At 48.0% G+C, this 15,198-nt stretch overlaps 1 protein-coding gene across 4 annotated transcripts in view; it reads right to left on the bottom strand.

Moving 5' to 3' along the window:
* The window catches only part of LOC138257912 (mucin-like protein 2), a 625,312-nt gene that overhangs the window by 94,805 nt on the left and 515,309 nt on the right, over window positions 1-15,198 (bottom strand). The window lies entirely within an intron of this gene.

Here is a 15,198-nt window from a genome sequence, read left to right as displayed (position 1 = left end):
CATTTTTCACTGTATATTTGTTGTTTTAGTTCTATGTGTCACTGGGACCCTGCCAGCCAGGGCCCCAGTGCTCATAAGTGTGCCTGAATGTGTTACCTGTGTAGTGACTAACTGTCTCACTGAGGCTCTGCTATCCAGAACCTCAGTGGTAATGCTCTCTCATTTCTCTCAAATTGTCACTAACATGCTAGTGACCAATTTTACCAATTTACATTGGCTTACTGGAACACCCTTATAATTCCCTAGTATATGGTACTGAGGTACCCTGGGTATTGGGGTTCCAGGAGATCCCTATGGGCTGCAGCATTTTTTTTGCCACCCATAGGGAGCTCTGACAATTCTTACACAGGCCTGCCACTGCAGCCTGAGTGAAATAACGTCCACGTTATTTCACAGCCATTTACCACTGCACTTAAGTAACTTATAAGTCACCTATATGTCTAACCTTTACCTGGTAACGGTTAGGTGCAAAGTTACTTAGTGTGAGGGCACCGTGGCACTAGCCAAGGTGCCCCCACCTTGTTCAGGGCAAATTCCCCGGACTTTGTGAGTGCGGGGACACCATTACACGCGTGCACTACACATAGGTCACTACCTATGTGTAGCTTCACAATGGTAACTCCGAATATGGCCATGTAACATGTCTATGATCATGGAATTGCCCCCTCTATGCCATCCTGGCATAGTTGGCACAATCCCATGATCCCAGTGGTCTGTAGCACAGACCCTGGTACTGCCAAACTGCCTTTTCAGGGGTTTCACTGCAGCAGCAGCTGCTGCCAACCCCTCAGACAGATTTCTGCCCTCCTGGGGTCCAGCCAGGCTTGTCCCAGGATGGCAGAACAAAGGACTTCCTCTGAGAGAGGGAGTTACACCCTCTCCCTTTGGAAAATGGTGTGAAGGCAGGGGAGGAGTAGCCTCCGCCAGCCTCTGGAAATGCTTTCCTGGGCACACATGGTGCCCATTTCTGCATAAGCCAGTCTACACCGGTTCAGGGACCCCTTAGCCCTGCTCTGGCGCGAAACTGGACAAAGGAAAGGGGAGTGACCACTCCCCTGACCTGCACCTCCCCTGGGAGGTGCCCAGAGCTCCTCCAGTGTGCTCCAGACCTCTGCCATCTTGGAAACAGAGGTGCTGCTGGCACACTGGACTGCTCTGAGTGGCCAGGGCCAGCAGGTGACGTCAGAGACTCCTTCTGATAGGCTCCTTTAGGTGTTGCTAGCCTATCTTCTCTCCTAAGTAGCCAATCCCTCTTTTCTGGCTATTTAGGGTCTCTGCTTTGGGGATTTCCTTAGATAAGGAATGCAAGAGCTCATCAGAGTTCGTCTTCATCTCTCTCTTCACCTTCTGCCAAGGAATCGACTGCTGACCGCGCTGGAAGCCTGCAAAACTGCAACAAAGTAGCGAAGATGACTACTGCAACTCTGTAACGCTGATCCTGCCGCCTTCTTGACTGTTTTCCTGGTGGTGCATGCTGTGGGGGTAGTCTGCCTCCTCTCTGCACTAGAAGGAGGACGGAATCTTCCCCTTGCAACCGCAGGCACCAAAGAACTGCATTACTGGTACTCTGGGTCTCCTCTCAGCACGACGAGTGAGGTCCCTTGATTCCAGCAACTCTGTCCAAGTGACTCCCACATTCCAGTGACTCTTCAGTCCAAGTTTGGTGGAGGTAAGTCCTTGCCTCCCCACGCCAGACTGCATTGCTGGTAACCGTGAATTTTGCAGCTAATCCGGCCCCTGTGCACTTCTGGCGGAAATCCTTTGTGCACAGCCAAGCCTGGGTCCATGGCACTCTAACCTGCATTGCACAACTTCCTAAGTTGTCCTCCGGCGACGTGGGACTCCTTTGTGCAACTTCGGTTGAGCACCATTTCACTCTTATTTGTAGTGCCTGTTCCGGCACTTCTGCGGGTACTGCCTGCTTCTGAGAGGGCTCGTTCTCTTGCTCGAAGCCCCCTCTGTCACCAGACGCAATTGGTGACATCCTGGTCCCTCCTGGGCCACAGCAGCATCCAAAAACCCTAACTGTATGATTTGCAGCTAGCAAGGCTTGTTGGCAGTTATTCGGCAGGAAAACACTTCTGCACGACTCTACATGGCGTGGGGGATCCATCCTCTAAAGGAGAAGTCTCTAGCCCCTGTCTTTCCTGCAGAATCCTCAGCTTCTACTGTCCAGTAGCAGCTTCTTTGCACCCACAGCTGGCATTTCCTGGGCATCTGCCCATCTCCGACTTGCTTGTGACTTTTGGACTTGGTCCCCTTGTTCCACAGGTAACCTCGACTGGAAATCCATCATTGTTGCATTGCTGGTTTGTGTCTTTCCTGCAGAATTCCCCTATCACTACTTATTTGTCCTTTGGGGAACTTTAGTGCACATTGCACTCACTTTTCAGGGTCTTGGGATGGGCTATTTTTCTAACCCTTACTATTTTCTAATAGTCCCAGCGACCCTCTACAAGGTCACATAGGTTTGAGGTCCATTCGTGGTTCGCATTCCACTTTTGGAGTATATGGTTTGTGTTGCCCCTATCCCTATGTGTCCCCATTGCATCCTATTGTAACTATACATTGTTTGCACTGTTTTCTAGTACTATTACTGCATATTTTGGTATTGTGTACATATATCTTGTGTATATTTGCTATCCTCATACTGAGGGTTCACTCTGAGATACTTTGGCATATTGTCATAAAAATAAAGTACCTTTATTTTTAGTATATCTGTGTATTGTGTTTTCTTATGATATTGTGCAAGTGATACTAGTGGTACTGTAGGAGCTTCACTCGTCTCCTAGTTGTAGGAGGCTGGACTGGCTTGTAGTGAGTACCAAGGGGTACTTGCACCTTGCACCAGGCCCAGTTATCCCTTATTAGTGTATAGGGTGTCTAGCAGCTTAGGCTGATAGATAATGGTAGCTTAGCAGAGCAGCTTAGGCTGAACTAGGAGACGTGTGAAGCTACTACAGTACCACTAGTGTCACTTGCACAATATCATAAGAAAACACAATACACAGATATACTAAAAATAAAGGTACTTTATTTTTATGACAATATGCCAAAGTATCTCAGTGAGTACCCTCAGTATGAGGATTGCAATTATACACAAGTTATATGTACAAAATACCAAAAATATGCAGTATAGTCTTACAAAACAGTGCAAACAACGTATAGTTACAATAGGATGCAATGGGGACACATATGGATAGGGGCAACACAAACCATATACTCCAAAAGTGGAATGTGAACCACGAATGGACCCCAAACCTATGTGACCTTGTAGAGGGTCGCTGGGACTATTAGAAAATAGTGAGAGTTAGAAAATTAGCCCCCCCTAGACCCTGAAAAGTGAGTGCAAAGTGCACTGAAGTTCCCCAAAAGACAAAGAAATCGTGATAGAGGAATAATGCAGGAAAGACACAACCCAACAATGCAACAACTGTGGATTTCCAATCTAGGGTACCTGTGGAACAAGGGGACCAAGTCCAAAAGTCACAAGCAAGTCGGAGATGGGCAAATGCTCAGGAAATGCCAGCTGTGGGTGCAAAGAAGCTTCTACTGGACAGAAGAAGCTGCGGTTTCTGCAGGAACAAAAATGGCTAAAGACTTCCCCTTTCGTGAACCGATCCAGCTCGCTGTGGAGAGTTGTGCAGAAGTATTTTCCCGCCAAAAGAACGCCAACAAGCCTTGCTAGCTGCAAATTATACAGTTATTGTTTTTGGATGCTGCTGTAGCCCAGGAGGGACCAGGAGGTCGCAAATTGGACCAGGAGAGAGAAGGGACGTCGAGCAAGACAAGGAGCCCTCTCAGTAGCAGGTAGCACCCGGAAAAGTGCCAGAAACAGGCACTACAAGGATGCGAGAAACAGTGCTCGCCAAAGTTGCACAAAGGAGTCCCACGTCGCCGGAGACCAACTTAGAAAGTCGTGCAATGCAGGTTAGAGTGCCGTGGACCCAGGCTTGGCTGTGCACAAAGTATTTCCGTCGGAAGTGCACGGAAGCCGGAGTAGTTGCAAAAGTTGCGGTTTCCAACAATGCAGTCTGGCGTGGGGAGGTAAGGACTTACCTCCACCAAACTTGGACGAAAGAGTCACTGGACTGTCGGAGTCACTTGGACAGAGTTGCTGGATTCAAGGGACCTCGCTGGTTGTGCTGAGAGGAGACCCAAGGGACTGGTAATGCAGCTTTTTGGTGCCTGCGGTAGCAGGGGGAAGATTCCGTCGGCCCACAGGAGATTTCTTCGGAGCTTCTAGTGCAGAAGAGGAGGCAGACCACCCCCACAGCATGCACCACCAGGAAAACAGTCGAGAAGGCGGCAGGATCAGCATTACAGTGTCGCAGTAGTCGTCTTTGCTACTTTGTTGCAGTTTTGCAGGCTTCCAGCGCGGTCAGCAGTCGATTCCTTGGCAGAAGGTGAAGAGAGAGATGCAGAGGAACTCTGATGAGCTCTTGCATTCGTTATCTAAAGTTTCCCCAGAGACAGAGACCCTAAATAGCCAGAAAAGAGGGTTTGGCTATTTAGGAGAGAGGATAGGCTACTAACACCTGAAGGAGCCTATCAGAAGGAGTCTCTGATGTCACCTGGTGGCACTGGCTACTCAGAGCAGTCCAGTGTGCCAGCAGCACCTCTGTTTCCAAGATGGCAGAGGTCTGGAGCACACTGGAGGAGCTCTGGACACCTCCCAGGGGAGGTGCAGGTCAGGGGAGTGATCACTCCCCTTTCCTTTGTCCAGTTTCGCGCCAGAGCAGGGCTAAGGGGTCCCTGAACCGGTGTAGACTGGCTTATGCAGAATTGGGCACATCTGTGCCCAAGAAAGCATTTCCAGAGGGTGGGGAGGCTACTCCTCCCCTGCCTTCACACCATTTTCCAAAGGGAGAGGGTGTAACACCCTCTCTCAGAGGAAGTCCTTTGTTCTGCCATCCTGGGACAAGCCTGGCTTTACCCCAGGGGGGCAGAAACCTGTCTGAGGGGTTGGCAGCAGCAGCAGCTGCAGTAAAACCCCAGGAAAGGCAGTTTGTCAGTGCCAGGGTCTGTGCTACGCGTGTAATGGTGTCCCCGCACTCACAAAGTTCAGGGAATTGGCCCTGAACAATGTGGGGACACCTTGGCTAGTGCCAGGGTGCCCTCACACTAAGTAACTTTGCACCTAACCTTTACCAGGTAAAGGTTAGACATATAGGTGACTTATAAGTTACTTAAGTGCAGTGTAAAATGGCTGTGAAATAACGTGGACGTTATTTCACTCAGGCTGCAGTGGCAGGCCTGTGTAAGAATTGTCAGAGCTCCCTATGGGTGGCAAAAGAAATGCTGCAGCCCATAGGGATCTCCTGGAACCCCAATACCCTGGGTACCTCAGTACCATATACTAGGGAATTATAAGGGTGTTCCAGTAAGCCAATGTAAATTGGTAAAATTGGTCACTAGCCTGTTAGTGACAATTTGAAAGAAATGAGAGAGCATAACCACTGAGGTTCTGATTAGCAGAGCCTCAGTGAGACAGTTAGTCACTACACAGGTAACACATTCAGGCACACTTATGAGCACTGGGGCCCTGGAGAACAGGGTCCCAGTGACACATACAACTAAAACAACATATATACAGTGAAAAATGGGGGTAACATGCCAGGCAAGATGGTACTTTCCTACACTAGTTCAGCCTAAGCTGCTCTGCTAAGCTACCATTATCTATCAGCCTATGCTGCTAGACACCCTATACACTAATGAGGGATAACTGGGCCTGGTGCAAGGTGCAAGTACCCCTTGGTACTCACTACAAGCCAGTCCAGCCTCCTACATTGGTTGTGCAGCGGTGGGATAAGTCCTTTGAGACTACTTACCACTCTTGTCATTGTACTTTTCATAAGAGAAAAATATACAAAACAAGTTCAGTGTATGTACACCTAACCAAAAAGTTTTGCATTTCCTCTTTTCACTCTTTTCTAAGTGATGAAAAGTACCTTTAAACTTTCTAAAAGTTCTTAAAAAGTTTTAAAAGTTTTTTTTTGTCTTTCTAAAAGTTCTGAAAAACGTTTTCTCTTTTTCTGTCACTTAAACTCTTTCTAAAAATGTCTGGCACAGGCCAAACTGTTGATCTGTCCAAACTTGCATATGACCACCTTAGCTGGAAAGGAGCAAGGAGTCTCTGTGTAGAAAGAGGTTTGAGTGTAGGGAAGAATCCTTCTTTGGAATTTTTGCTTAACATGCTTAGAGAACAAGATAAGGCCAAAAGGGCCCCATCTGTTGAAAAAGTAGCTAATGGTTCCCAATCTGATCCAGAGACTCCCCTAGGAAAAGATTCAGGAAAGAAACTTCCTAGCCTGCCCATTACTAGACAGTCTAGCATAGTTGGTACTGATGTAGAGTCACGCCATACAGATATTGTTGTCTCACATCATAACAAGAGCATTCCTTCTCACCACAGTAGAAGTGAGGTTTCTGTTAACCAAGCTGTTAGGGTGCGTTCTGTAAGGGATAGGTCTCCTTCTGTCCATTCTCACCATACTTCTGTTTCAAGGAATGTCCCTCCCACCCAACCTGATGACAGATTGTTAGAAAGGGAGCTCAATAGATTGAGAGTGGAACAAACCAGACTGAAGCTCAAGAAGCAAAAGCTGGATTTGGATAGACAGACCTTAGAAGTAGAGAAGGAAAGACAGAAATTGGGTTTAGAAACCCATGGTGGCAGCAGCAGTATTCCCCATAGTCATCCTGCAAAAGAGCATGATTCCAGGAATCTCCACAAGATAGTTCCCCCTTATAAGGAGGGGGATGACATTAACAAGTGGTTTGCTGCACTTGAGAGGGCATGTGCTGTACAGGATGTCCCTCAAAGGCAGTGGGCTGCTATCCTATGGCTATCATTTAGTGGAAAAGGTAGGGATAGGCTCCTTACTGTGAAAGAAAGTGAAGCCAATGATTACAAAGTTCTTAAGAATGCACTCCTGGATGGTTATGGCTGAACCACTGAACAGTACAGGATAAAGTTCAGAGAGACCAAAAAGGAGTCTTCACAAGACTGGGTTGATTTCATTGACCATTCAGTGAAGGCCTTAGAGAGGTGGTTACATGGCAGTAAAGTTACTGATTATGACAGCCTGTATAACTTGATCCTGAGAGAACATATTCTTAATAATTGTGTGTCTGATTTCTTGCACCAGTACTTGGTGGACTCTGATCTGACCTCTCCCCAAGAATTGGGAAAGAAGGCAGACAAATGGATCAGAACAAGGGTGAACAGAAAAGTTCATACAGGGGGTGACAAAGATGGCAACAAGAAGAAGGATGGTAAGTCTTCTGACAAGGGTGGGGACAAATCTAAAAATGAGTCTTCATCAGGCCCACAAAAACACTCTGGTGGGGGTGGTGGGTCCAAATCCTCTTCAAATCAAAACAAAGAAAAGAAACCATGGTGCTATTTTTGTAAAATAAAAGGCCATTGGACAACAGATCCCAGTTGCCCAAAGAAAAGCACCAAGCCTCCTACCACTACAACCCCTACTGCTACACCTAGTGTCCCTACTAATAGCAGTGGTGGTGGGAGCAAACCTACTAATAGCCAATCCAAGGGAGTTGCTGGGCTCACTATTGGTAACTTAGTTGGGGTTGGTCTGATTAGGGAGACCACAGAGGCTGTGTTAGTCTCTGAGGGGGCTATTGATTTAGCCACCTTGGTTGCTTGTCCCCTTAACATGGATAAGTACAAGCAACTACCCCTAATAAATGGTGTTGAGGTTCAGGCCTACAGGGACACAGGTGCCAGTGTCACAATGGTGATAAAGAAACTGGTCCACCCTGAACAACACCTACTTGGTCACCAGTACCAAGTAACCGATGCTCACAAAAACACACTTAGACACCCCATGGCTGTTGTAAATCTCAACTGGGGGGGGGGTTACTGGTCCAAAGAAAATTGTGGTAGCCTCAGATTTACCTGTAGACTGTCTACTAGGAAATGATTTGGAGACATCAGCTTGGTCAGATGTGGAGTTGGAGGCCCATGCAGCAATGCTGGGCATCCCAGGGCATATTTTTGCTTTAACCAGGGCTCAGGCCAAAAAGCAAAACGGACAGGGAAACTTGGATCCTGGAACAATGGACCAAGTGCTCCCTAAAGCTAGGGCTAGTAGAAGTAAAGCACTACCTACTATCCTCTACAGTGGATCCTACTTCTGAGGAAGAAGAATTTCCACCCTGTGCAGAACTTACACCAGAGGAGCTGGAAGCAGACACTGCTGAGCTTTTGGGTGAAGGGGGGCCTGCCAGGGAGGAGCTGAGTGTGGCACAGCAGACCTGTCCCACACTAGAGGGTCTCAGACAGCAAGATGTCAAACAAGCTAATGGGGATGTCAGTGACTCTCACAGAGTTTACTGGGAGGACAACCTCTTGTACACTGAGGCAAGGGATCCTAAACCTGGAGCTGCCAGGAGATTAGTGATTCCTCAGGAGTACAGAAAGTTCCTCCTAACTCTTGCTCACGACATTCCCCTAGCTGGACATCTGGGACAAATGAAAACTTGGGACAGACTTGTTCCCTTGTTTCATTGGCCTAGAATGTCTGAGGACACAAAAGAGTTTTGTAAGTCCTGTGAAACCTGTCAAGCCAGTGGCAAGACAGGTGGCACTCCAAAGGCACCCCTTATTCCACTGCCTGTGGTTGGGGTTCCCTTTGAAAGGGTAGGGGTTGACATAGTTGGCCCCCTTGACCCTCCTACTGCTTCAGGCAATAGGTTTATCTTGGTGGTGGTGGACCATGCCACCAGATATCCTGAAGCAATTCCTCTAAGGACCACTACAGCTCCTGCAGTGGCAAAAGCCCTCCTGGGAATCTTTTCCAAGGTGGGCTTCCCAAAAGAGGTAGTTTCAGACAGAGGAAGCAATTTCATGTCTGCATACTTAAAGGCCATGTGGAAGGAGTGTGAAGTGACATACAAGTTCACCACACCCTATCATCCACAAACAAATGGACTGGTGGAGAGATTTAACAAAACTCTCAAAGGCATGATTATGGGTCTCCCTGAAAAACTCCGCAGGAGATGGGATATCCTGTTACCATGCCTCCTTTTTGCCTACTGGGAGGTACCCCAGAAAGGAGTGGGCTTCAGCCCCTTTGAACTCCTCTATATACACCCTGTTAGGGGTCCACTAACACTTGTCAAGGAGGGTTGGGAACAACCTTTAAAAGCTCCAAAACAAGATATTGTGGATTATGTACTTGGCCTCAGATCAAGGATGGCTGAGTATATGAAAAAGGCCAGTAAAAACCTTCAGGCCAGCCAAGAGCTCCAGAAGCAATGGCATGACCAGAAGGCTGTTTTGGTTCAGTACCAACCAGGGCTGAAAGTGTGGGTCTTGGAGCCTGTGCCCCCAAGAGCACTCCAAGATAAATGGAGTGGACCCCACACAATTGTTGACAAAAAGGGTGAAGTCACCTACTTAGTTGACTTAGGCACTGCCAGGAGTCCCCTTAGGGTGCTCCATGTCAATCACCTGAAACCCTACTATGACAGGGCTGATCTCACCCTGCTCATGGCAACTGATGAGGGACAGGAAGAAGACAGTGATCCTCTACCTGATCTCTTCTCTTCCACAGAACAAGATGCTCTAGTGGAAGGGGTAGTTTTGGCTGATTGTCTTACTGCTGAGCAGAAAGACCATTGCATAAATCTCCTGGGTCAGTTTTCTGAACTCTTCTCTACTGTGCCAGGTACCACTTCTTGGTGTGAGCACACTATAGATACTGGAGACAGCTTGCCTGTCAAAAGTAAGATCTATAGGCAGCCTGACCATGTCAGGGACTGCATAAAGCAAGAGGTGCAGAAAATCTTAGAACTGGGAGTGGTTGAGCACTCTGAAAGTCCATTGGCTTCTCCTGTGGTACTTGTACCAAAACCTCATTCAAAAGATGGAAAGAAGGAAATGCGGTTTTGTGTAGACTACAGAGGTCTCAACCAAGTAACCAAAACTGATGCTCACCCTATACCCAGGGCAGATGAGCTCATAGATACACTGGCATCTGCCAAGTATCTAAGAACTTTTGATTTGACTGCAGGGTATTGGCAGATCAAATTATCAGAAGATGCTAAACCTAAAACTGCATTTTCAACCATTGGAGGACATTACCAATTCACAGTAATGCCTTTTGGATTGAAAAATGCACCTGCCACTTTTCAGAGGTTGGTGAACACAGTCCTGCAAGGGCTGGAAGCTTTCAGTGCAGCATATTTGGACGATATAGCTGTCTTTAGCTCTAGCTGGGATGATCAGCTGGTCCACCTATGGAAAGTTTTAGAGGCCCTGCAAAAGGCAGGCCTCACTATCAAGGCTTCAAAGTGCCAGATAGGGCAGGGAAAGGTGGTTTATCTGGGACACCTTGCTGGAGGGGAACAGATTGCACCACTACAGGGGAAAATCCAAACTATTATAGATTGGGTTCCCCCTACTACTCAGACTCAGGTGAGAGCCTTCCTAGGCCTCACTGGGTATTACAGGAGGTTCATTAAGAACTATGGCTCCATTGCAGCCCCTCTTATTGACCTCACATCAAAGAAAATGCCTAAAAAGGTATTATGGACAGCAAACTGTCAGAAAGCTTTTGAGGAGCTGAAGCAGGCCATGTGCTCTGCACCTGTCCTGAAAAGCCCTTGTTACTCTAAAAAATTCTATGTCCAAACTGATGCATCTGAATTAGGAGTAGGGGCAGTCCTATCACAGCTTAATTCTGAGGGCCAGGATCAATCTGTTGCTTTTATTAGTAGGAGGTTGACCCCTAGAGAAAAGCGTTGGTCTGCCATTGAGAGGGAGGCCTTTGCTGTGGTCTGGGCACTGAAGAAATTGAGGCCATACCTGTTTGGCACTCACTTCATTGTTCAGACAAACCACAAACCTCTACTTTGGCTAAAACAAATGAAAGGTGAAAATCCTAAATTATTGAGGTGGTCCATATCCCTACAGGGAACGGACTATACAGTGGAACATAGACTTGGGAGTAGCCACTCCAATGCAGATGGACTCTCCGGATATTTCCACTTAGACAATGAAGACCCATCAGGGAATGTCTAGTCTTATTGTCCTTCGTTTGGGGGGGGGGTTGTGTAGGAAAGTACCATCTTGCCTGGCATGTTACCCCCATTTTTCACTGTATATATGTTGTTTTAGTTGTATGTGTCACTGGGACCCTGCCAGCCAGGACCCCAGTGCTCATAAGTGTGCCTGAATGTGTTACCTGTGTTATGACTAACTGTCTCACTGAGGCTCTGCTAACCAGAACCTCAGTGGTTATGCTCTCTCATTTCTTTCAAATTGTCACTAACAGGCTAGTGACCAATTTTACCAATTTACATTGGCTTACTGGAACACCCTTATAATTCCCTAGTATATGGTACTGAGGTACCCAGGGTATTGGGGTTCCAGGAGATCCCTATGGGCTGCAGCATTTCTTTTGCCACCCATAGGGAGCTCTGACAATTCTTACACAGGCCTGCCACTGCAGCCTGAGTGAAATAACGTCCACGTTATTTCACAGCCATTTACCACTGCACTTAAGTAACTTATAAGTCACCTATATGTCTAACCTTTACCTGGTAAAGGTTAGTTGCAAAGTTACTTAGTGTGAGGGCACCCTGGTGTAGGAGGCTGGACTGGCTTGTAGTGAGTACCAAGGGGTACTTGCACCTTGCACCAGGCCCAGTTGTCCCTTATTAGTGTATAGGGTGTCTAGCAGCTTAGGCTGATAGATAATGGTAGCTTAGCAGAGCAGCTTAGGCTGAAGTAGGAGACGTGTGAAGCTACTACAGTACCACAAGTGTCACTTGCACAATATCATAAGAAAACACAATACACAGTTATACTAAAAATAAAGGTACTTTATTTTTATGACAATATGCCAAAATACCTTAGAGTGTACCCTCAGTGAGAGGATAGCAAATATACACAAGTTATATGTACACAATACCAAAAATATGTAGTATAGTCTTAGAAAACAGTGCAAACAATGTATAGTTACAATAGGATGCAATGGGGAAAAATAGGGATAGGGGCAACACAAACCATATACTCCAAAAGTGGAATGTGAACCACGAATGGACCCCAAACCTATGTGACCTTGTAGAGGGTCGCTGGGACTATTAGAAAATAGTGAGGGTTAGAAAAATAGCCCACCCCAAGACCCTGAAAAGTGAGTGCAAAGTGCACTGAAGTTCCCCAAAAGACAAAGAAGTCGTGATAGAGGAATAATGCAGGAAAGACACAAACCAACAATGCAACAACTGTGGATTTCCAATCTAGGGTACCTGTGGAACAAGGGGACCAAGTCCAAAAGTCACAAGCAAGTCGGAGATGGGCAGATGCCCAGGAAATGCCAGCTGTGGGTGCAAAGAAATTTCTACTGGACAGAAGAAGCTGAAGTTTCTGCAGGAACAAAAAGGGCTAGAGACTTCCCCTTTGGTGGATAGGTCTCTCTTGCCGTGGAGAGTCGTGCAGAAGTGTTTTTTCACCGAAAAAACGCCAACAAACCTTGCTAGCTGCAAATTGTGCGTTTAGCGTTTTTGGAAGCTGCTGCAGCCCAGGAGGGACCAAGAGGTCGCAAATTGGACCATGAGAGAGAGGGGACGTGGAGCAAGACAAGGAGCCCTCTCAACAGCAGGTAGCACCCAGAAAAGTGCCAGAAACAGGCACTACAAGGATGCGTGAAACGGTGCTCACCGAAGTTGCACAAAGGAGTCCCACGTCGCCGGAGACCAACTTAGAAAGTCGTGCAATTCAGGTTAGAGTGCTGTGGACCCAGGCTTGGCTGTGCACAAAGGATTTCTGCCGGAAGTGCACGGAAGCCGGAGTATTTGCAAAAGACACAGTTTCCAACAATGCAGTCTGGCGTGGGGAGGCAAGGACTTACTTCCACCAAACTTGGACTGAAGAGTCACTGGACTGTGGCAGTCACTTGGACAGAGTTGCTGGATTCGAGGGACCTCGCTCGTCGTGCTGAGAGGAGACCCAAGGGACTGGTCATGCAGCTTTTTGGTGCCTGCGGTAGCAGGGGGAAGATTCCTTCGACCCACGGGAGATTTCTTCGGAGCTTCTAGTGCAAAGAGGAGGCAGACTACCCCCACAGCATGCACCACCAGGAAAACAGTCGAGAAGGCGGCAGGATCAGCGTTACAGAGTTGCAGTAGTCGTCTTTGCTACTTTGTTGCAGTTTTGCAGGCTTCCAGCGCGGTCAGCAGTCGATTCCTTGGCAGAAGGTGAAGAGAGAAATGCAGAGGAACTCTGATGAGCTCTTGCATTCGTTATCTAAAGTTTCCCCAGAGACAGAGACCCTAAATAGCCAGAAAAGAGGGTTTGGCTCCTTAGGAGAGAGGATAGGCTACTAACACCTGAAGGAGCCTATCAGAAGGAGTCTCTGACGTCACCTGGTGGCACTGGCCACTCAGAGCAGTCCACTGTGCTGGCAGCACCTCTGTGTCCAAGATGGCAGAGGTCTGGAGCACACTGGAGGTGCTCTGGACACCTCCCAGGGGAGGTGCAGGTCAGGGGAGTGGTCACTCCCCTTTCCTTTGTCCAGTTTCGCGCCAGAGCAGGGCTAAGGGGTCCCCTGAACCGGTGTAGACTGGCTTATGCAGAATTGGGCACATCTGTGCCCAAGAAAGCATTTCCAGAGGCTGGGGGAGGCTACTCCTCCCCTGCCTTCACACCATTTTCCAAAGGGAGAGGGTGTAACACCCTCTCTCAGAGGAAGTCCTTTGTTCTGCCCTCCTGGGACAAGCCTGGCTTGACCCCAGGGGGGCAGAAACCTGTCTGAGGGGTTGGCAGCAGCTGCAGTGAAACCCCAGAAAAGGCAGTTTGGCAGTACCAGGGTCTGTGCTACAGACCACTGGGATCATGGAATTGTACCAATAATGCCAGGATGGCATAGAGGGGGCAATTCCATGATCTTAGACATGTTACATGGCCATATTCGGAGTTACCATTGTGAAGCTACATATAGGTAGTGACCTATATGTAGTGAACGCGTGTAATGGTGTCCCCGCACTCACAAAGTTCAGGGAATTGGCTCTGAACAATGTGGGGGCACCTTGGCTAGTGCCAGGGTGCCCTCACACTTAGTAACTTTGCACCTAACCTTTACCAGGTAAAGGTTAGACATATAGGTGACTTATAAGTTACTTAAGTGCAGTGTAAAATGGCTGTGAAATAACGTGGACGTAATTTCACTGAAGCTGCAGTGGCAGGCCTGTGTAAGAATTGTCAGAGCTCCCTATGGGTGGCAAAAGAAATGCTGCAGCCCATAGGGATCTCCTGGAACCCCAATACCCTGGGTACCTCAGTACCATATACTAGGGAATTATAAGGGTGTTCCAGTAAGCCAATGTAAATTGGTAAAATTGGTCACTAGCCTGTTAGTGACAATTTGAAAGAAATGAGAGAGCATAACCACTGAGGTTCTGATTAGCAGAGCCTCAGTGAGACAGTTAGGCACCACACAGGGAACACATACATATAGGCCACAAACTTATGAGCACTGGGGTCCTGACTAGCAGGGTCCCAGTGAAACATAACAAACATACTGAAAACATAGGGTTTTCACTATGAGCACTGGGCCCTGGCTAGCAGGATCCCAGTGAGACAGTGATAACACCCTGACATACACTCACAAACAGGCCAAAAGTGGGGGTAACAAGGCTAGAAAGAGGCTACTTTCTCACACCTGGCACTAGCCAAGGTGCCCCCACATTGTTCAGGGCCAATTCCCCGGACTTTGTGAGTGCGGGGACACCATTACACGCTTGCACTACATAAAGGTCACTATAGGTAACTCCGAATATGGCCATGTAACATGTCTATGATCATGGAATTGCCCCCTCTATGCCATCCTGGCATAGTTGGCACAATCCCATGATCCCAGTGGTCTGTAGCACAGACCCTGGTACTGCCAAACTGCCTTTCCTGGGGTTTCACTGCAGCTGCTGCTGCTGCCAACCCCTCAGACAGGTTTCTGCCCTCCTGGGGTCCAGCCAGGCTTGGCCCAGGATGGCAGAACAAAGGACTTCCTCTGAGAGAGGGTGTTACACCCTCTCCCTTTGGAAAATGGTGGGAAGGCAGGGGAGGAGTAGCCTCCCCCAGCCTCTGGAAATGCTTTCATGGGCACACATGGTGCCCATTTCTGCATAAGCCAGTCTACTCCGGTTCAGGGACCCCTTAGCCCTGCTCTG

This window comes from Pleurodeles waltl, chromosome 2_1, assembly GCF_031143425.1.
Source record: "Pleurodeles waltl isolate 20211129_DDA chromosome 2_1, aPleWal1.hap1.20221129, whole genome shotgun sequence".
Lineage (NCBI taxonomy): Eukaryota > Metazoa > Chordata > Amphibia > Caudata > Salamandridae > Pleurodeles > Pleurodeles waltl.
The sequence above is the reverse complement of the archived record's forward strand: the minus strand, read 5'-3'. Positions and strand labels throughout refer to the sequence as shown.